Source organism: Pristiophorus japonicus, chromosome 2, assembly GCF_044704955.1.
Source record: "Pristiophorus japonicus isolate sPriJap1 chromosome 2, sPriJap1.hap1, whole genome shotgun sequence".
NCBI classification, from domain to species: domain Eukaryota; kingdom Metazoa; phylum Chordata; class Chondrichthyes; family Pristiophoridae; genus Pristiophorus; species Pristiophorus japonicus.
Genome location: NC_091978.1, coordinates 296,536,723 through 296,558,626, shown reverse-complemented (window position 1 = coordinate 296,558,626; position 21,904 = coordinate 296,536,723). Strand labels below are relative to the sequence as shown.

At 46.6% G+C, this 21,904-nt stretch overlaps 1 protein-coding gene across 3 annotated transcripts in view; it reads right to left on the bottom strand.

The window, feature by feature from the left end:
• gtf2e2 (general transcription factor IIE, polypeptide 2, beta) overlaps positions 1 to 8,348 on the bottom strand; it is a 244,217-nt gene extending 235,869 nt beyond the window's left edge. For 2 of the 3 annotated variants that reach the window (XM_070865079.1, XM_070865073.1), the window contains exon 1: positions 8,179 to 8,348. The gene's annotated coding sequence lies outside the window, so the exon portion shown is untranslated. The remainder of the gene's footprint in view (positions 1 to 8,178) is intronic. The other variant, XM_070865064.1, reaches the window with a different exon arrangement.
• Positions 8,349 to 21,904: the final 13,556 nt, after the last annotated feature.

Sequence of the window (21,904 nt, the reverse complement as noted above, 5' to 3'; positions counted from 1 at the left end):
GCTGGGCAGGCCACATAGTTCCATAGTTTGCCTGCCAGACACGAGACTCCCAAAAGGAAGTGCTCTACTCGGAACTCCTTCACGGCAAACGAGCCAAAGGTAGGCAGCGGAAATGTTACAAGGACATCCTCAACGCCTCCCTGATAAAGTGCGACATCCCCACTGGCACCTGGGAGTCCCTGGCCCAAGACCGCTCTAAGTGGAGGAAGTGCATTGCCGAGAGCATGCAGAAATCAAGCGCAGGCAGCGGAAAGAGAGTGCGGCAAACCAGTCCCACCCACCCCTTCCCTCAACGACTATCTGTCCCACCTGTGACAGGGACTGTGGCTCTCGTATTGGACTGTTCAGCCACCAAAGAACTCACTTCAGGAGTGGAAGCAAGTCTCGTCCTCGATTCCGAGGGACTGCCTATGATGTATATGATGACTTCAACGCACCTAAATCTCTCTGAAAACCAACATTTATTAGTTTCTCACCTTTAAAAAATATTTAGTTTCTATTCTTCCTACCAAAGTGAATAATTTCACATTTCACTCCATCTGCCACCTTATTGCCTACTCCCTTAACTTGTGTATATCCCTTTGCAGGCTCTTTATGTCTTCCGTGCAGCTTACTTTCCCACCTAGCTTTGTATCCTCAACAAACTTGGATACATTGCACTCAGTCACTTCATCCAAGTCATTAATATAGATTGTAAATAGCTGAGGCCCAAGTACTGATCCTTGCGGCACTCCACGAGTTACAGCCAGCCAACCTGAAAATGTCCCATTTAGACCTGCTCTCTGTTTATATATACTAGCTTTGGAGGGGGTACAGAGACGATTCACTAGGCTGATTACGGAGATGAGGGGGTTACCTTATGATGATAAATTGAGTAGACTGGGTCTTTACTCGTTGGAGTTCAGAAGGATGAGGGGTGATCTTATAGAAACATTTCAAATAATGAAGGGGATAGACAGGATAGAGGCAGAGAGGTTGTTTCCACTGGTCGGGGAGACTAGAACTAGGGGGAACACCCTCAAAATTCGGGGAAGCCAATTTAAAACCAAGTTGAGAAGGAATTTCTTCTCCCAAAGGGTTATGAATCTGTGTAATTCTCTGCCCAAGGAAGCAGTTGAGGCTAGCTTATTGAATGTATTCAAATCAGATAGATAGATTTTTAACCAATAAGGGAATTAAGGGTTATGGGGAGCGGGCGGGTAAGTGGAGCCGAGTCCACGGCCAGATCAGCCGTGATCTTGTTGGGTGGCGAAGCAGACTCGAGGGGCTAGATGGCCTACTCCTGTTCCTAATTCTTATGTTCTTCTGTTCTTATTAATGTTGGGGAGGTCCAGAACCAGGGGTCACAGTCTGGGGATGGGGGGTGGGACATTTGGGACCGAGATAGGGAGAGGCTTCTTCACCCAGAGGGTGGTGGGCCTGTGGAGTTCTCTGCCACGGAGGGTTGTTGGGGCCAGTTTGCTGGATGTATTCAAAAAGGAGTTAGATGTAGTCCTTGTAATGGGGGGGGATCAAGGGGTATGGCGAGAAAGCAGGAATGGGGTACTAAAGTTGCATGTTCAGCCATGAACTCATTGAATGGTGGTGCAGGCTCGAAGGGCCGTATGGCCTACTCCTGCACCTATTTTCTATGTTTCTATGTTTTGCAATCCTCAATCCATACTATTATATTATCCCCAACCCCATGAGCACTTATCCTGCATAACAACCTCATGTGGCACCTTATCAAACGCCTTTTTGCAATCCAAATATACTACATCCACTGGTTACTCTTTATCTACCCTGCTAGTTACATCCTCAAAAATTACTAATAAAATGTCAAAACATGATTTTCCTTTCGTAAAACCATGTTGATTCTGCCTAATAATGTTATGATTTTCAAAGTGCCCCGTTACCACTTCATTAATAATGGATTCCAGCATTTTCCCGGTGACTGATGTCAGGCTAACTGGCTTGTGGCTCCCTGTGTTCTCTCTCCCTCCTTTCTTGAATAGCGAGGTTTCGTTTGATACCTTCCATTCTCCTGGGATCATTCTAGAATCTGAGGAATTTTGGAAGATCACAACCAATGCATCCACTATCTCTGCAGCCACCGATATTTATGCAGAGAGAATTCTGTTTTGGATATATGCATGTTCAGCCATCTTAATATAGGGGGACTGTCAAATTTGTTTTAAATGCGAGTCTTCCGGGTAAACCCTTTTCATCTTCCTCACTGAAAGAGAATAGAAAGATTCTGCTCAGGATATATGCGCTTTCAGCCTTCTTTATTTACTCATAACACTGGCAACAGTTGTACAAATTGTCTTCTGTCGCTGTAAATCAGTAGCCCTAATAATTTGCTGTGCGGTGAGTATTCTATTTGGTGTTGACTCTATAAATGGAATATGTATATGTATTACGTTTTGTATGACACCCTGATCCATAGGTTGAATGAGCGAGGTCACATTGGGGGGCAGATAGCATGCGAAGATGTTGCCACAACTGGACACTAATTTTGACTCATTCGGGTGTGCTCTGCAATTGTCCAGAAGCAGGACACACTTCCCATTAGGTTTGCCTATTTTCTTCGTGTTTTCTCGAGCTTGGGGGATGAATTCTGTTGAGAACCATTCCATGAATATGTCCTTGTCCATCCACGCACTTCTTTGAGCCTTATAGCTGACTGGTAAATGAGCAATTCCCTTTAAAGCACATGGTCATCATGATTTGCCAATCACTAAAAGTGGAAGTCTGTGTTCACCAGAGGCATTAGCACAATTTAAGATTGTTAACCTGTCCTTATTCATCTTAAAGTCTGTAGCTTCCTTCTCCCCTTGGCTTCTTCAGCCAACGTAGCAGTCGGCAAACACCTGACTCAGTAAGCCAGTCTCATCGGTGTCTTACAGTTGATCTGCGGTCAATTTCATTTCCAGCAAGTGTTCTTGCATAATTCTGTGCGGCCTCATTGTCTGCCAATCTTTTCTCGCCTGACACATCCAGCTGGCGAATGCCATGGCGCTGCTTAAGTCGTGTAAGCCACCCCTCTGAAAAAAATGCATTCTTCATCGGGATTCATTCTCGCCTTGAAGTCGTTGGCCTTTGCTGTAATCATTGGCCCTGAAATTGCCACACCTTCAGACCGCTTCAAAGCAAACCATTCATAAAGCACCTGGTCTAGTTTGTCAAGCTTTGGCTTTCGCAAATTCTTGCGGGCCATTATCTTCACGGGAGATTCAGATGCATCGGTGAATCTTTCAAGATCTTTCTTTTGCTTGTTGCTATTGTAAATTGTTGATGATCCAACTTCGTATTCCTCCATCAAGTTACGCATATTTCTGCCAGCTTCATACTTCTTTATAATTTCTAACTTCTGCTGAATGCACAATACCTTTTGTTTCCTTTTAGTGTCTCCACTAGACATTTTAAATTGTGCACCCGACTGCTTGAACTGCTTTCAATGCGTGTGGTGGCAGTTGCAAAGTGAGAAAGAGGTCCATGCCTGCTTCAATTTGTGTGCTTGCTAGTTGAAGTGATCGAGATTTTCATGTGTGCGACAGTTTTTAATAAGTGCCGTTGCAGCGGGTTCTCCGTTAGATCCGTGTACAGATAATCGAGAGCTGCCTGGATATTTATGAAATGCATTTCTTTTGATTAAAAAAACAAATTTATTTTCCAAAAGTTGTTAATTGCAATAGGTACTTGGAAATGTATCCTTTTCTTGGCATTTTGAGATTTGCTTCTTAATCACTAATATTGATTGCAGTGTCCACAAACCTACTTATTTAGGAATGCGCCAATAAAACTACCAAACAAAAAAAAAATAGTAGCAGCTCAACAGGAATTTTGTACATAGATTTATAAATTAGCAACATAGAAAAATGCTGACATTGTATCTTTTCTTTTTGAAAAAGTATTTTACAATATTTTAACTTTTTTTTAAAAAAAACAGAAAATTGATTTTTTTACCTACAGAGTACTTCCAGGGAGGTAAGGGAATATACATTAAATGGTACAACACTGAGAAGTGTAGATGAACAAAAGGACCTTGGAGTGCAGGCACATGGAATACTTGCCTGTATTAGTCGAGGAATGGAATACAAGAACAAGGAGGTTATATGCTTGAACTGTATAAAACACTGGTTAAGCCACAGCTGGAGTAGTGTGTGCAGTTCTGGTCACCACAGTACAAGAAAGATGTGATTGCACTGGAAAAGGTGCAGAGGAGATTGACAAGAATGTTGCCTGGACTGGAGAATTTTGGTTATGAGGAAAGATTGGAGATGCTGGGTCTGTTTTCTTTGGAACAGAGGAACCTGATTGAGGCGTATAAAATTATGAGGGGCCTGGATAGAGTGGATATGAAGGACCCTTGGCAGAGGGGTCAACAAGCAGGGAAAACAGAGTTAAATGGGGGACGGTTTAGAGGAGTTATGGAGGAGAAATTTCTTCACCCAGAGGGTGGTTGGGTCTGGAACCCACTGCCTGAAAGGGTGGTAGAGGCAGGAACCCTCACCACAGAGCCGTAACCTACAGGCCTACAGACCAAGAGCTGGAAAGTGGGATTAGGCTGGATAGCTCTTAGTCGGCCGGCGCGGACACGATGGACCGAAATGGCCTCCTTCCGTGTTGTAAATTTCTATCATTCTATGCCAATTTGCTCGTGACTCAGGTAGTAATCCAGAGATTATTACCTTTGTGGTTCTGCTTTTTAAATTTAGACCCTAGCTGCTCATACTAATTCAGCAGAACTTCTTTCTTAGTCCTACCTATGTCATTGGTACCTACGTGGACCATGACAATTGGATCCTTCCCCTCCTACGCCAAGTTCCTCTCCAGCCCCGAGGAGATGTCCTTAACCCCGACAAGACAGCCTTCAGGACCCACACTCTCAGCTGCAGAGAACAATATATATCCCCCTAACTATTCTGTCCCTTATTACTATATTCCTTTTTACTCCTCTAACTTGAATGGCCCCCTGTCCCACAGGGCTGTGGTCCGTTTGCTCATCCTCCCTGCAGTCTCTGCTCTCATCCACACAAACGGCAAGAACCTCGTAACTGTTGGACAAGTGCAAGGGCTGAGGCTCCTCCAATGCTACCTTCTGGATCCCCATACCTGCCTCACTCGTAGTCATACCCTCCTGTCCCTGACCACGGACTCGGCCTTCAAAGGCCTAGGTTTAATAGGCCAAATTTTGCTGTAAAAATAAGAGAGTCTGAATGCACACCATTGTTAATGCGTAAATTAGCCTGTAATTTGTAGTGATAACCCATGACTTGCAAATCTCTAGTTGCTGGCTAATCTGCAAAAAATTAAACTCCGCCGTTAGCGTCACAAAAATGTGAAATTTCCCTGTGACTTTCATGAAGCTGCTGTATTTGCAAGTAACTGCCCATTCGACTCCCCATAGAAAGCCAAGTTTAGTAATTACTAGCGCAAGAACCCTTTCAACAATTTGATAATTGTTAAATGACCTCGTGCCCAGAAAGAAAACAATTATAAATGTGGACGTCTCATTCCTTCAAATTTTGAACTGTTTCAGATTTCTTTTAAATGTCAAGTTGTTAATTTTTAGACTTACTTTTCCTTTCTGACTCTTTCTTATTTTTCTCTTAATCCAACTTTACTTTCCCTCTCTTTATTTCTCTTTCTGTACCAGATTTGACACTGAATTCACTCACTAATTCACCCTGCTTCTCAGTCCTTCGTCTGTGTATTTCTCAATCCTTCAATCTCATTGGTTAAGATGATACAATGTTTGTCCGGGTGTTCAGGTCCCAGATGCCCCGTTGCCCTCGCTGCACTATTATCAGCTTGCCCTTCAACAAACTTTATGGGCAAAATTTTTTAAAACCTAAACGTGCACAGACAAGTCTAATTAACAGTTCATGCCACAAAATGTTCTACTCCAGCAAAATCTGGCCCAATGTCTCATCCAAAAGATGAAACCACCAACAATGCAACACTCCCTCCTTACTGGCCAAATTATGTGCTCAAGTCCTGCAGTAGGACATAAATCCACAACCTCTGACTACTGAGCCAAACTGTTATAGAATTATAGAATAGTACAACACAGGAGGCCAGGCCATTCGGCCCATTGAGTCTGTGCCAACTCTTTCGAAGAGCAAATCATTTAGTCCCACGCCTGGCTTTTTCCCCACCTCCCTGCAATTCTTTCTCCTTTAAGTATTTATCCAATTCCCTTCTAAAGGCCACTATTGAATCTGTATCCACCACCCCATCAGGGAGTGCATTCCAAATCCGAACCACACATGTGTAAAAAGTTTTCCTCATGTCATCTCCAGTTCCTTTGCCAATCACCTTAAATCTCTGGTTATCGACCCTTCAGCCATTGAAAACAGTTTCTTTTTATTTACTCTATCTAAACCCTTAATGATTTTAAACAACTCTATCAAATCTCCTCTGAGCCTTCTCTGCTCTAACGAGAACAACTCCAGCTTGTCCAGTCTATATATGTAACTGTAATCCCGCATCCCTGGAACTATTCCAATAAATCTCAACTGTACCCTCTCCAAAGCCTTCAAGTCCTTCCTAAAGTCTGGCACCCAGTTTTTTTTTTAAAATACAGTGCCCACTGACACCTGGGAATCATTAGCCCAAGGCCACTCAGTGGAGGAAGAGCATCCGGGCAAGCACTGAGCACCTCGAGTCTCATCAGCGAGAGAAAGCTGATGCCAAGCGTAGACAGCGGAAGGAGCATGCGGCAACCCAAGCACCCCACCCACTCGTTCCTTCGACCACTGTCTGTCCCACCTGTGACAGAGACTGTGGGTCCCGCATTGGACTCTTCAGTCACCTGAGAAATCAGTTTTAGTGGAAGCAAGACATCCTCAACTCCGAGGGACTGCCCAAGATGAAGTGGACGACGACAGTCCTGTTGAGTAAGAAAACAGTTGTCGATGACATCCACAACACTTTTCTGGCTCATACCATACACTATAATTGAGGATAACCATGAACCAAGATTGTTGTGTTAAAACATCTGAAACAATAAAATGTAATGGTAATTATAGCAACACATAATGCTGCACAAAAAATGGGGCAAATAGAATTACCAACTCAGAGCAGTGGAATCCAATTCACACTTTCCAATTATAGCTTCCCAATATCACTTAAGGAATTATTTTCAATAACATACACTTTCTACAATTAACTCATCTTTTGAACAGCACCCAAGAGGTCCAGCTTAAAAAAATATATTTGCAACATTGAGGCATGCCAAATTGCATGTTTCTGTACTGTAATATTCTGATTCTACAAACAAAAATCTCTCCGGTAGTTACATGAACCTTCTGTTCTCAATTATTATCTTCAGTTCACAAACACAAAAATCTAGAAATTAACTGTAAAATACCACAATAAAAACATCTTAAACTTGTACAACAGAAAAATAACTTGCAGCACAAAACTGAACTCATCCAGATGGACCAAAGTGATTTTTGTGGTCCTGTATCTTACTACATTTCTAAATATCAATAAGTCCAAATAAAATACAGACTACCAGAAAATAGGGAATTAAAACTAGGTGCCAGAAGATCAATTTCTCTCCCTACATGACTCAGGTCATGTTGCTAAATAAGAGGTAGGAATTAAATGACAAAACAGGTGCTCAAATCCTTCCTTAGTTGCTCCTAGTTGGACATCACCTAGTTGGACATGAAAATGAGGCGACATATTATTAGGTATTGGTTTAATTTGTGACCACGTAACCAATAACAGTACCATTACTCACACAAAAAGTATGCAAAGTGCTATCAACATTCTTCCCTCACTTTTCTCCCCATATTGACATTTTATTGAAAAAGGATTGTTCAGAGTGAAACTCCAGATTCCGTATCACAGCAACTATCCACCCCTCCACCTCAACCAACTATCCCCAGCTAACAGAGTTCAAGTGCGGGCCCTTCGCATCACATTCTCGACAAGCGCTTCCTGCTACCTCGAAAAGCTGACCGAACCGTTTCTGCCCCATTCCGATTTAGTACCGTGTTAATGAGGCACCAACTTCAGCATGTTCCCCTTGGTCAGCACTCGCCGAGAGAGCCAGTCACCGGCCGCTACTTGGGCCTGCGGCCGCCACACTCGGCCTACTGCTGCTTACATTAACACTCCCATAGTCAGTCACAATGGCAGCCGGCATCAAACAGCTTGATATGACAGAAGCCCGGTCAGTACCTCAACGCCGGCCTCGTGCCACCGACAACCGAGCACTGGGTCTCCGCGGCAACACTGCGACCGCCGATCACATCAACCATTCCACGGCGCGCTGATTGAATTTGTCTGCTGACTCACAAATAATTGTATTTCACATCCTTCGCCTCCTGCCGTCAAACATCCGCCGAACGGCTGCTCAGAGCAGCTCCTCCTAGCGGCCGCAGGTATTGGGAGGACCGGCCTTTAAGGAGCGACCCTCTCTCCCCTTCCTCCTCTCTCTCTCTGTCCCACTCTCTCTCCTCTCCCTCTTCCTCCAACTCTCTCTCTCTCTCTGTCCCACTCTCTCTCCTCTCCCTCTTCCTCCAACTCTCTCTCTCTCTGTCCCACTCTCTCTCCTCTCCCTCTTCCTCCTCTCTCTCTCTCTGTCCCACTCTCTCTCCTCTCCCTCTTCCTCCAACTCTCTCTCTCTGTCCCACTCTCTCTCCTCTCCCTCTTCCTCCAACTCTCTCTCTCTCTGTCCCACTCTCTCTCCTCTCCCTCTTCCTCCAACTCTCTCTCTCTCTCTGTCCCACTCTCTCTCCTCTCCCTCTTCCTCCAACTCTCTCTCTCTCTCTCTCTGTCCCACTCTCTCTCCTCTCCCTCTTCCTCCAACTCTCTCTCTCTCTGTCCCACTCTCTCTCCTCTCCCCTTCCTCCTCTCTCTCTCTGTCCCACTCTCTCTCCCCTCCCCTCCTCTACCACTCTAGCTCTCTCCTCTCTCTCTCTGTCCCCCTCTCTCTCCTCCTCTAGCTCTCTCTCTCTCCCCTTCCCTCCCCCTTCTCTCTCTGTCCCCCTCCCTCTCCCCCTCTAGGTCTCTCTCAGCCTCCTCCCCTCTCTCTCTCCCCTCTATCCTGACCACGATGAACCCCAACACCAGCAGCACCAACACCAACCATCTCTGCAATCAACTGGTGCTGCACAGGACACAGGGCATCAGCACCTGACCACATTGCTGCCCAGGATGCCAAGGGTGTCCTCACCATGGCCAGATTTACTTCACTTGACGCTGTATACCCTGGCTGCCACATGATGCGCAGGTTGGCACTACCCCACACCAACACCATAAAGCATCCCTATAATATTCAAGCCATTCCTTTCATAGTCATCGCATTTGGGGGATAGTACCGTTATGTCTCACCATTCACTGCAACTCAGGACGCATAGATCTGTCCAAGAACGTAAAGTGTTGAAAATAAAGATTTCAATGTTTGACACCACATTAACAGAAACTTTACATGAACATTGCATAAAACATCTGTTATGGGTGTATGTAAACCTCACCAATATGTAAGACTTGCCACCAGGGGGCACACCTGTGGGAGACCTAAGGGTCACCTGTGCACCGTGGGTTAGCAGGTATAAAAGGTGATTCACCATGCTTCCTCACTCTAGAGTCTGAATAAAGAGACCAAGGTCACAACAATTTGAGCTTACAATACAGTCTTGTGGAGTTATTCGGAACATAACAAATTGGCGACGAGTAACGAATCACGAACTTTCACGCGGTAATGGCTGCCGTTAGTATTCTTGAGAGATTTGTTGAGGGTGATGATTGGGAAGCCTTCGTTGAGCATTTCGACCAGTACTTCACGGCCAACGAACTGGACAAGGCTGAGACGGTGATCAAGCACTGGGCGATTCTCCTCACCATATGTGGGTCTTCGATATATGGCCTCCTTAAAAAACTGCTGGCACCTGACAAACCAACGGAGAAGTCTTACACAGAGCTGTGCATGCTTGTTCGTGAACACCTCAAGCCGAAGGAGAGCATCTTAATGGCCAGGTATCGCTTTTACATGCACCATCGCTCCGAGGGCCAGAACGTGGCGAGTTTTGTCGCCGACCTAAGATGCCTTGCGGGACCGTGCGAATTTGCAGGATCTTTGGGGGAAATGTTGCAGGACTTTTTCGTGCTTGGAATCGGTCACGAGGTCATTTTTCGCAAACTGCTGTCTGCCAAATCCCTAGATCTGAGCAAGGCCATCACAATAGCCCAGGCTTTCATATCCACGAGCGACAACACGAAACAGATATCTTCACAGAATCGAAGCTCACCGGCAAGTACTGTGCATAAAATAATGTTTTCAGCAGGCAGAACTGTACAGGGCCCACACGATCGCTGAGGTCAGACCTAGGCTTAGGGTGACTCAGAGTCCACCATGGGGCATGAATGTGTATCCATTAACACCATGTTGGCGCTGCGGGGGCAGTCATAGAGCCCATCAATGTCGATTCTGTTATGTATGTGAACCTCACCTGTGTGTAAGACTTGCCACCAGAGGGCACACCTGTGGGAGACCTATGGATCACCTGTGTGTACCCTGGTGCTAATAGGTATAAAAGGCAGGCCGCCACGTTGCTGCTTCACTTTGAAGTTATATTAAACAGACCAAGGTCACAATGGTTTAAGTTTACAACACAGCCTCTTGGAGTTATTCTAAACATAACAGATTCAAGCCCTATGTGTTCAAGGGCTGTGGAACAATGGGGCACCTCCAGCGAATGTGCAAACGACCTATGACTCACCACGTGGCAGAGTCAGGAGAGGATAACCGATCCAACGAGGATCACGCTGAACGAGCAGGAGAAGCAACTCAACCTGAGGATGAAGAGGAAGTATATGGGATACACACCTTCATCACCAAACGCCCTCAGATCATGTTAAAAGTTAAACTCAACGGCACCCCAGTCTCCATGGAACTGGACACGGGGGTGAGTCAATCAGTAATGAGCCAGAAGGCATTCGAGAAGCTGTGGGGTGACAGAGCTCAACGACCCAAGCTGATCCCGATTCAGGCAAAGCTGCGCACCTACACCAAGGATCTGATACCAGTTATTGGTTGTGCGGACATAAGAGTATCCCATGTGGGGGCAGTGCACGATTGACCACTGTGGATTGTTTCAGGTGATGGGCTGATGCTGCTTGGCAGAAGGTGGATGGGGAAGCTTCAATGGAACTGGAAAGACCTCTGTGTACCTTCTCTGGCGAACGACGTCTCCCTTACTCAAAGGCTGAGCAAGCCCCCACCTTCAGCTGAATCAGGCATCGAAGTGCAGATCCATTTGCAAATCCCCGAGGCACAGGCCGCTCATCACGACTACGAGGAGGTAAAGTTCAACCGAGCAGTGGTACAGTAGCGGTACCCACCACCCAAAGCCGATGACCTCTTCGCGACAATGGAAGAGGCTCCAGGTCAACCATGCAGAGTGGGACTCCAGGCGAAATGATCCAAACGCGTCTTCCCAACGCCAGAGGCAAAATCCCTGGGGAGGAAGATCGCGACAGCCGGCATCACGGACACGGACAAGAGTGCGTCCAGATCACAGAACGAAAGAGCATCCAGACCACGGGACGAGTATACGTCCAGACCACTGGACGAAAGTACATCCAGACCACGGGACGAGAGACCGTCCAGACCTTGGGATGTCACCGCAATGAAACAGGCATGTGTTGCCCAGCAAGGAAGACAACTGGGTTTGGGGCAAAGGTAAAGGGGCGACCGCTGAGAAGGCCAGGAACCCACCATGTTCCAATAAGTTGTTTTCACTATGTAACCCATGTGAGCGCTCTTTCGCGGCCAATGATGTATTATCATATGGGGTCGGGGGCACCTTACAACAAGCCAAAGTAGCGGGCGAACACCAACCGATCGTATATGTAGCTGACAAAGTACTTGTAGCAAGTGATGTGTTATCACACGGGATTGGGCATGTTGTACAGCAAGCCAAAGTAGCGGGTGAACCCCAAGCAGTTATATATGTATCTAACAAAGTATTTGTAGCAAGTGATGTGTTATCACATGGGGTCGGACGCATTGTGCAGCAAGCCAAAGTAGTGGGCGACCCCCAACTGGTTGTACATGTATCCAATAAGTTAACCAAAGCAGTAGCCTGTGTTCACGGGACAAAAGTGACGTACCAAAGAGTGTCCCAATATTTGCTTGAGTCAGACAAACTGCCAATCTCACAGTTCTGGAAGAGCAGAGGCACCATTATCAATGCTTTGTTTCGAATATGACTAACACTGTCTGTGCACTGTAACATGATTCGCCACGGGCCAGGCACTAAACACGGCACTAATGCCCTCAGTTGGCTACCGTTGCCCACCACCGGGGTGGAAACGGCGCAGCCCGTAGACTGGCTCATTGTCATGGAAGTGCTAGAAAGTGAGGGGCCAACAGTAACGGCTCCCCAGTTTAGGACCTGGACCAGCCAGGATCCCATGTTACCGCCTGCTAACGGCGAACCGCTGGACGGAATGTTGCAGCTTATCCGTCGCAAAGACGTAATGCTCATCCCATCAGATTGGCCCCTATGGGACAACCCTGCAACATTGCAAAGAAAGGCAGGGAGGCTACACACAGTCAGTGGTCCGGGGCCTCCATACCATGGCCCAGGATCCACGGGGACCACGCGGCCTCCCGCCACTACTGGAAGTCTCAAGGCCATATCGGCCATCCTTGGCTTGCCAGACCTTAGGGTCAGCGACAATAGTCCAGAGCGGGCAGCCCAAATCATAAAGCCATGTGTCACGGTAGACTCCCTACAGACCCGGCTATCCCAGGTGCTACGCAGTCACCAGACAGAATCACTCAGAACCGAGCTTTCCATATGCTATCAGCAGAGAATGCACCATGATCACACGGCTCCTCCGCACGACATCAGAATAAATGATGTAGACCATGTTCAGGGCCCTAGATGGGCTGCTAGCACTATATTAGCCAAAGAGGGGAATGGAGTGTTTGTAATGAAAATGGAACATTTGTTGTGAATCCATGTACTGGGCAAACGCACAGAGCATTTGGACCAGGACAAACTGCGAACTTCAGATAACCAGGAACCACTGTGAAAGGACCTGGCCCCCAGCGACCCACTAACACAAGCGACCTCGCCGTCTACCACAAGGATTAACCCACCATGCCCGTCAGTCCAATCAAACCAGCCGCGCAGCTGTGCAGCAACGATCAGACCAACTCACCCATGCCAGGACTTCAACTAAGGTGATCGACCCGGGGACACAGGGGGGGGGGAGTGATGTTATGTATGTATGTAAACCTCACCAATGTGTAAGACTGGCCACGAGGGGGCACACCTGTGGGAGACCTAAGGGTCACCTGTGCATCCTGGGCAAGCAGATATAAAAGGTAATCTACCACGCTGCTTCCTCACTCTGGAGTCTGAATAAAGAGACCAAGGTCACAACAGTTTGAGCTTACAATACAGTCTTGTGGAGTTATTCTGAACATAACAACAGCCAAGTGTGCTGTTAGTTGGTATAATTGGACTAGGATCAGGGTGAGTGTGAGGGGTGACTGGAGAGATGGGGAAGTGATAATGTAGATAGAGAGGTATGGGTGGAGGTACAAGGAAAGTTGGTGTTGTTACACTCATAATAAATGGTGAGACTGAGTACTGTGTGTAATGAGCAAGTGTGACCTTAGCTCCTTTATTAAGATTCCAGAATGCAGGTACCTCATGGATGACCTGCTTATATACTGTGCTCCCAAGGGATGTTGGGATTCCTTGGGACCCCAACAGATGGGCCCTCTGGTGGTCAGGTGTGATGCAGGTTACAAAGGGCTAAATACATAACATCACTCCCCCGTGAAGTCAACAGTACACTTATTTACATGGTGAAACGATCAGGGGCTTTGCGCTCCCTTATCGATCGTCTCGGTACAAATGCTGGTGTGACTGGGTTAGTCAGTTCTTCACTGGGTTGTTGGGCAGTCGGCCTTGCCGGGCTGCTGGGGATGATGAGTTTGGTTTTGTGGTCAACTGTGATGTCAGTTGCCACTTGTGTGTGTGTTGGAAGGTCAAAGTTGGTGGTGTCTTCTTCAGGTTGTTCGTAGCTGTTGGTGAACTGCAATTTGATTTGGTCCAAATGTTTTCTGTGCGTTTGTCCATTGGTCAGTTTGACCTGAAACACCCTACTCCCCTCTTTGGCTGTGACCGTACTGGCGAGCCACTTGGGACCATGTCCATAATTGATTTCAATATCGCGTCACAAATTTGCGCAGTGATGTGAATGCCGTTTACCTCCATGTGATCATGGAGATCAGGGCGGACCAGAGAGAGCCTTGTTTTAAGCGCCCTTTTCATGAGCAGCTCAGCTGGGGGAACCCCGGTGAGTGAGTGGGGTCTGGTGCGGTAGCTGAGCAGCACTCGGGACAATCGGGTCTGCAGGGAGCCTTCCGACACACGTTTCAAGCTTTGCTTGATGGTCTGTTCTGCCTGGCCATTAGATGCGGGCTTGAACGGGCCAGATGTGACATGTTTGATCCCGTTGCGGGTCATGAATTCCCTGAATTCAGCACTGGTGAAGCACAGCCCATTATCGCTGACTAGGACATCGGGCAAGCCGTGCGTGGCAAACATGGCTCGTAGGCTTTCGATGGTGGCCGTGGATGTGCTTACAGACATTATTGCACAATCAATCCATTTTGAGTAAGTGTCCACGACAACCAAAAACATTTTGCCTAGGAATGGGTCCACATAGTCTACATGGATCCTCGACCACGGTTTGGATGGCCAGGACCACAAACTTAGCGGTGCCTCTCTGGGTGCATTGCTCAACTGAGAGTAAGTGTTGCACTGGCGCATGCATGACTCTAATTCTGAGTCGATGCCAGGGCACCACACGTGGGATCTGGCTATGGATTTCATCATTACAATGTCTGGGTGAGTGTTGTGCAGTTCGCAAATAAATGTGTCTCTGCCTTTCTTGGGCAAGACCACGCGATTGCCCCACAAAAGACAGTCCGCCTGCAGGGACAACTCGTCTTTGAAAAGCACAGAAGGAGACCATGAACTAAAAATGGATTAATCCAAGCTTTTGGAATTAAGCTGGACAATTAAGGACATTCTGTGGTCAGGAACCAAAACTGACTTGATGCATAACAACAATGGAATTGTTACATGAGGCCCTGAACTTGATTGACCAGGGTGGGGAAAAACAAGCCCACTGGAGACGCCAAGTCTGTAAAAAGACCGGGCAATAAAGGAACTATACCAGGTGCACATTTTTTGGGAACGAGGTGTTAAGATGAGAAATCAACTTGAGCCTTGCAGACTCAGTATGCAAATGGGAAAACAGACATGTCCATTATTGCAGTCAATCAACCAAGGGGACCACAAAACAATGTATCGATGCAAACACTTTATCAGAAACCGCAGTGATGGGAGATCAGTTAAAAGCTGGATATAAATATGCGAGCTAGAAGCAGCTCAGCAGAAGCCTGAAGAAGGACAAGAACAGACGGAAGAAGAAGCACACAGAAGAAGTAGAAGGACACGTGCACAGATGGACACAGGTCGATAGAACTAACAGATGAACGGACAGAAGGACATGTAGTACAGAACGTACATGAAAGGAACAGCACTGCAGAGAATGGCCAGAAGAAGAACCAATGGGTCACAGAACCAATAACCACAAACTTGCAATAGCTACCGCCAGGAAGGGTGATTGTATGTTTTCAGTCGATTTCTCTCAGAAGTCTAGTCCTGTAATTTTAGTCGGTTTTTGTGCGTAATAAAACTGACACTGGGTTAAGCCTAAATTTTGTGCCATGTGTTGTCCTTTCCCACTATAAGTTCTGAGGGCTAAGAATCAGAGTCGAGTGAAAAACAACTATCCTACACTGACCCAAAACAGCTTCAGAAGCACTGTCCTTCACACTGCCTCCACCACTATCAATGCCAATTATTATTGTTTTGTTCTGCACAATTATACGACATTCTAAGCAGAATGTGCAATTCGAAAATTTTCAAATAAATTGATTAATGCATAAATGATGTGAGAACCTTTTGTGAGATAGCTGCCCCTTGGTGCTTCTGATGTGGAAGAGGTAAGTGTGTCAATTGGCTGTAGGATTTCACTGACAGAAACTTGGATTTTAGTGGCTCTAGACCTGCCTGGACTGCGCATTGTGAGAGCTTTCCGAGTGAGTTAGCCACATCCTAGACTGTGGTGCCTGACTGGTGTTGCCTGGTTAAACTGCCTCCTCCTGATTTGGTACCCCAATCACTTTTGGATGGGGGCAGGTGTGGCCGTGGATGGTTGCCATCATCCCTTTTGTAAGTGGTTTTGCCCTTGGTGGTTTCGAATCACCCCCCCTTACCTGTGAATACCCACCCTATAGTAATACCTGCCCTCCTGTATGGCTCAGAGACATGGACCATGTAAAGTAGACACATCAAGTCACTCGAGAAATACCACTAACGATATCTCTGCAAGATCCTGCAAATCTCCTGGGAGGACAGACGCACAAACATTAACATCCTCGACCAGGCCAACATCCCCAGCATTGAAGCACTGACCACACTCGATCAGCTCCGCTGGACAGGCTTGACACGAAACTCCCTTGGCAAGTGCTCTACTCAAAACTCCCTCACGGCAAACGAGCCAAAGGTGGGCAGAGGAAACATTTCAAGGGCATCCTCAAAGCCTCCCTGATAAAGTACAACATCCCCACCGACAGCTGGGAGTTCCTGGCCAAAGACCGCTCTAAGCGGAGGAAGCGCATCTGGGAGGGCGCTGAGCACCTCGAGTCTCATCGCCGAGAGCATGCAGAAATCAAGTGCAGGCAGCGGAAAGAGTGTGCGGCAAACGGGAGCAGCGTCGGGAGTTCGTTGGTGAGGCCTATAAAAGGCACAGCAGGGAGTCCAGGGCCCAGCGTCGGCGGCAGTCGGGAGCAGCGTCGGGAGTCCGTTGGTGAGGCCTATAAAAGGCGTACTTGTGCAGCTACAGGGAGAAGGCAAAAAAGAAGTAGAAAGAAACAGAAAGGTGACGTCACAGCCAAGGGGGTAAGTGATTGGCAGGATTGGTGAGTAATTTTTCTTTTTTCTCTTCTATAACAGTGAGTAAACTTTAGCATTGTTGTTGCCAATTTAAGTGTATCTAAGGGTTAAGTCATGGCAGGAGAGCTTGGTCACGTGATATGCTCCTCCTGTACCATGTGGGAACTCAGGGACACTTCCGGTGTCCCTGACGATTACATGTGCGGGAAGTGTGTCCGCCTCCAGCTCCTGATGGTCCACGTTGCGGAATTGGAGCTGAGGGTGGATTCACTCTGGAGCATCCACGATGCTGAGAAGGACGTGAGTAGCACATGTAGCGAGCTGGTCTGACCACAGGTGAAGGGTCCACAGCCAGCTAGGGAATGGAAGACCAGCAGGAAGAGCAGTGCAAGGAAGGTAGTGCAGGGGTCCCCTGCGGTCATCCCCCTGAAAAACAGATACACCGTTTTGAGTACTGTTGAGGGGGATGACTCATCAGGGGAGGGCAGCAGCAGCCAAGTTCATGGCACCGTGGCTGGCTCTGCTGCACAGGAGGGCAGGAAAAAGAGTGGGAGAGTGATAGTGATAGGGGATTCGATTGTAAGGGGAATAGATAGGTGTTTCTGCGGCCACAACCGAGACTCCAGGATGGTATGTTGCCTCCCTGGTGCAAGGGTCAAGGATGTCTTGGAGCGGGTGCAGGACATTGTAAAAAGGGAGGGAGAACAGCCAGTTGTCGTGGTGCACATTGGTACCAACGACATCGGTAAAAAAAGGGATGAGGTCCTACGAGACGAATTAAAGGAACTAGGAGCTAAATTAAAAAGTAGGACCTCAAAAGTAGTAATCTCGGGATTGCTACCAGTGTCACGTGCTAGTCAGAGTAGGAATCGCAGGATAGCGCAGATGAATACGTGGCTTGAGCAGTGGTGCAGCAGGAAGGGATTCAAATTCCTTGGGCATTGGAACAGTTTCTGGGGCAGGTGGGACCAGTACAAACCGGACGGTCTGCACCTGGGCAGGACCGGAACCAATGTCCTAGGGGGAGTGTTTGCTTGTGCTGTTGGGGAGGAGATAAACTAATATGGCAGGGGGATGGGAACCAATGCAGGGAGACAGAGGGAAACAAAAAGGAGACAAAAGCAAAAGATAGAAAGGAGATGATTAAAAGTGGAGGGTAGAGAAACCCAAGGCAAAAAACAAAAAGGGCCACTGAATATAAAGGGGCTGCAGGAGGGGTCAAAACTAGAAATCATGGTTTAAAAACTAGGATTAAAACACTCTACCTAAACGCACGCAGCATTCGAAATAAAGTAAATGAGTTGACGGCACAAATCATTACAAATGGGTATGATTTGGTGGCCATTACAGAAACGTGGTTGCAGGGTGGCCAAGACTGGGAATTAAACATACAGGGGTATCTGACGATTCGGAAAGATAGACAAGAAGGGAAAGGAGGTGGGGTAGCTCTGTTAATAAAGGATGGTATCAGGGCAGTTGTGAGAGACGATATTGGTTCTAATGAACAAAATGTTGAATCATTGTGGGTGGAGATTAGAGAGAGTAAGGGGAAAAAGTCACTGGTGGGCGTAGTTTATAGGCCCCCAAATAATAACTTCACGGTGGGGCGGGCAATAATCAAGGTAATAATGGAGGCATGTGAAAAAGGAACGGCAGTAATCATGGGGGATTTTAACCTACATATCGATTGGGCAACTCAAATCGCACGGGGTAGCCTGAAGGAGGACTTCATAGAATGCATACGGGATTGTTTCTTAGAACAATATGTTACAGAACCTACAAGGGAGCAAGCTATCTTAGATCTGGTCCTGTGTAATGAGACAGGAAAAATAAACGATCTCCTACTAAAAGATCCTCTCGGACTGAGTGATCACAGTATGGTTCAATTTGTAATACAGATTGAGGGTGAGGAAGTAGTGTCTCAAACGAGCATACTATGCTTAAACAAAGGGGACTACAGTGGGATGAGGGCAGAGTTGGCTAAAGTAGACTGGAAACACAGACTAAACGGTGGCACAATTGAGGAACAGTGGAGGACTTTTAAGGAGCTCTTTCATAGTGCGCAATAAAAATATATTCCAGTGAAAAAGAAGGGTGGTAAGAGAAGGGATAACCAGCTGTGGATAACCAAGGAAATAAAGGAGAGTATCAAATCAAAAACCAATGCGTGTAAGGTGGCCAAGGTTAGTGGGAAACTAGAAGATTGGGAAAATTTTAAACAACAGCAAAGAATGACTAAAAAAGCAATAAAGAAAGGAAAGATAGATTACGAAGGTAAACTTGCGCAAAACATAAAAACAGATAGTAAAAGCTTTTACAGATATATAAAATGGAAAAGAGTGACTAAAATAAATGTTAGAAGATGAAAAGGGGGATTTAATAATGGGAAATGTGGAAATGGCTGAGACTTTAAACAATTATTTTGCTTCGGTCTTCACAGTGGAAGACACAAAAACCATGCCAAAAATTGCTGGTCACAGGAATGTGGGAAGGGAGGACCTTGAGACAATCACTATCACTTACGGGGTAGTGCTGGACAGGCTAATGGGACTCAAGGTAGACAAGTCCCCTGGTCCTGATGAAATGCATCCCAGGGTATTAAAAGAGATGGCGGAAGTTATAGCAAATGCATTCGTTATAATCTACCAAAATTCTCTGGACTCTGGGGAGGTACCAGTGGATTGGAAAGCAGCTAATGTAATGCCTCTGTTTAAAAAAGAGGGCAGACAAAAGGCAGTTAACTATAGGCCGGTTAGTTTACCATCTGTAGTGGGGAAAATGCTTGAAACTATCATTAAGGAAGAAATAGCGGGACATCTAGATAGGAATAGTGCAATCAAGCAGACGCAACATGGATACATGTTTAACTAATTTACTGGAATTCTTTGAGGATATAACGAGCATGGTGGATAGAGGTGTACCGATGGATGTGGTGTATTTGGATTTCCAAAAGGCATTCGATAAGGTGCCACACAAAAGGTTACTGCAGAAGATAGAGGTACGCGGAGTCAGAGGAATTGCATGAGCATGGATAGAGAATTGGCTGGCGAACAGAAAGCAGAGATTTGGGATAAATGGGTCCTTTTCGGGTTGGAAATCGGTGGTTAGTGGTGTGCCACAGGGATCGGTGCTGGGACCACAACTGTTTATAATATACATAGATGACCTGGAAGAGGGGACAAAGTGTAGTGTAACAAAATTTGCAGATGACACAAAGATTAGTGGGAAAGCGGGTTGTGTAGAGGACACAGAGAGGCTGCAAAGCGATTTGGATAGGTTAAGCGAATGGGCTAAGGTTTGACAGATGGAATACAATGTTGGAAAGTGTGAGGTCATCCACCTTGGGAAAAAAAACAATAAAAGGGAATATTATTTGAATGGGGAGAAATTACAACATGCTGAGGTGCAGAGGGACCTGGGGGTCCTTGTGCATGAATCCCAAAAAGTTAGTTTGCAGGTGAAGCAGGTAATCAGGAAGGCGAATGGAATGTTGGTCTTCATTGCGAGAGGGATGGAGTACAAAAGCAGGGAGGTCCTGCTGCAACTTGTATAGGGTATTGGTAAGGCCGCACCTGGAGTACTGCGTGCAGTTTTGGTCACCTTACTTAAGGAAGGATATACTGGCTTTGGAGGGGGTACAGAGACAATTCACTCGGCTGATTACGGAGATGAGGGGGTTACCTTATGATGATAGATTGAGTAGACTGGGTTTTTACTCGTTGGAGATCAGAAGGATGAGGGGTGATCTTATCGAAACATTTAAAATAATGAAAAGGATAGACAAGATAGAGGCAGAGAGGTTGTTTCCACTGGTTGGGGAGACTAGAACTAAGGGGCACAGCCTCAAAATTCGGGGGAGCCAATTTAAAACCGAGTTGAGAAGGAATTTCTTCTCCCAGAGGGTTGTGAATCTGTGGAATTCTCTGCCCAAGGAAGCAGTTGAGGCTAGCTCATTGAATGTATTCAAGTCACAGATAGATAGATTTTTAACCAATAAGGGAATTAAGGGTTACGGGGAACGGGCGGGTAAGTGGAGCTGAGTCCACGGCCAGATCAGCCATGATCTTATTGAATGGCGGAGCAGGCTCGAGGGGCTAGATGGCCTTCTCCTGTTCCTAATTCTTATGTTCTTATGTTCTTATAAACCAGTCCCACCCAATGACTATCTGTCCCACCTGTGACAGGGACTATGGTTCTCATATTGGACTGTTCAGTCACCTAAGAACTCACTTTTAGAGTGGAAGCAAGTCTTCCTCGATTCTGAGGGACTGCCTATGATGATGACCTGGGAATTATAGTAGTTATCGACAGATCTTTCCATCTCAAGCGTCACAATGCTTTTATTCAAGTTAAAGCACACACCTGCTTCCAGCAATACACACCCTGGTGGTGTAAAACAAACACAATACATCACACAACACTGGTCCATCTGAACAGGCCCCTATCGCAAAGCACCCACGACTAAAACACCCCTGCTTAAATCAATATTGCACCACTGAATCTGTCCAACAGATCTGCACATGACCTCCCCACTAAACCCCTAAGGCTTGGTTGGGACACACAACACCCCCTCACACTATGCAGTGGTCTAAAGGATGTGTGAGCTGGGATAAATGCTCACCAGTTACCCTTTTGGCTTAGTCGCTGCTTCTCCTTATGAGGTGTATCTTCTGGTTTTGTTCCAATTTGTGGTTTCCAAGTTCCAGTCTCAAGGTCAGCTTCCCAGTTGAAATAGCGAGGCTCTCTTTACTCGTAGATGGTGGTTTTGTCTCTCTGTCCCAGAGGGAGTGCTCGGTCCTTGAATGTGTTGAATGAAGCAAGCAAGCGTAGAAGAGGAGAGAGAGAGAGAAATGGCAGCAAACTGCCTTCTCTTATACCTGAAAAATGCTTGCTGAATCCTTGCGCCAAAA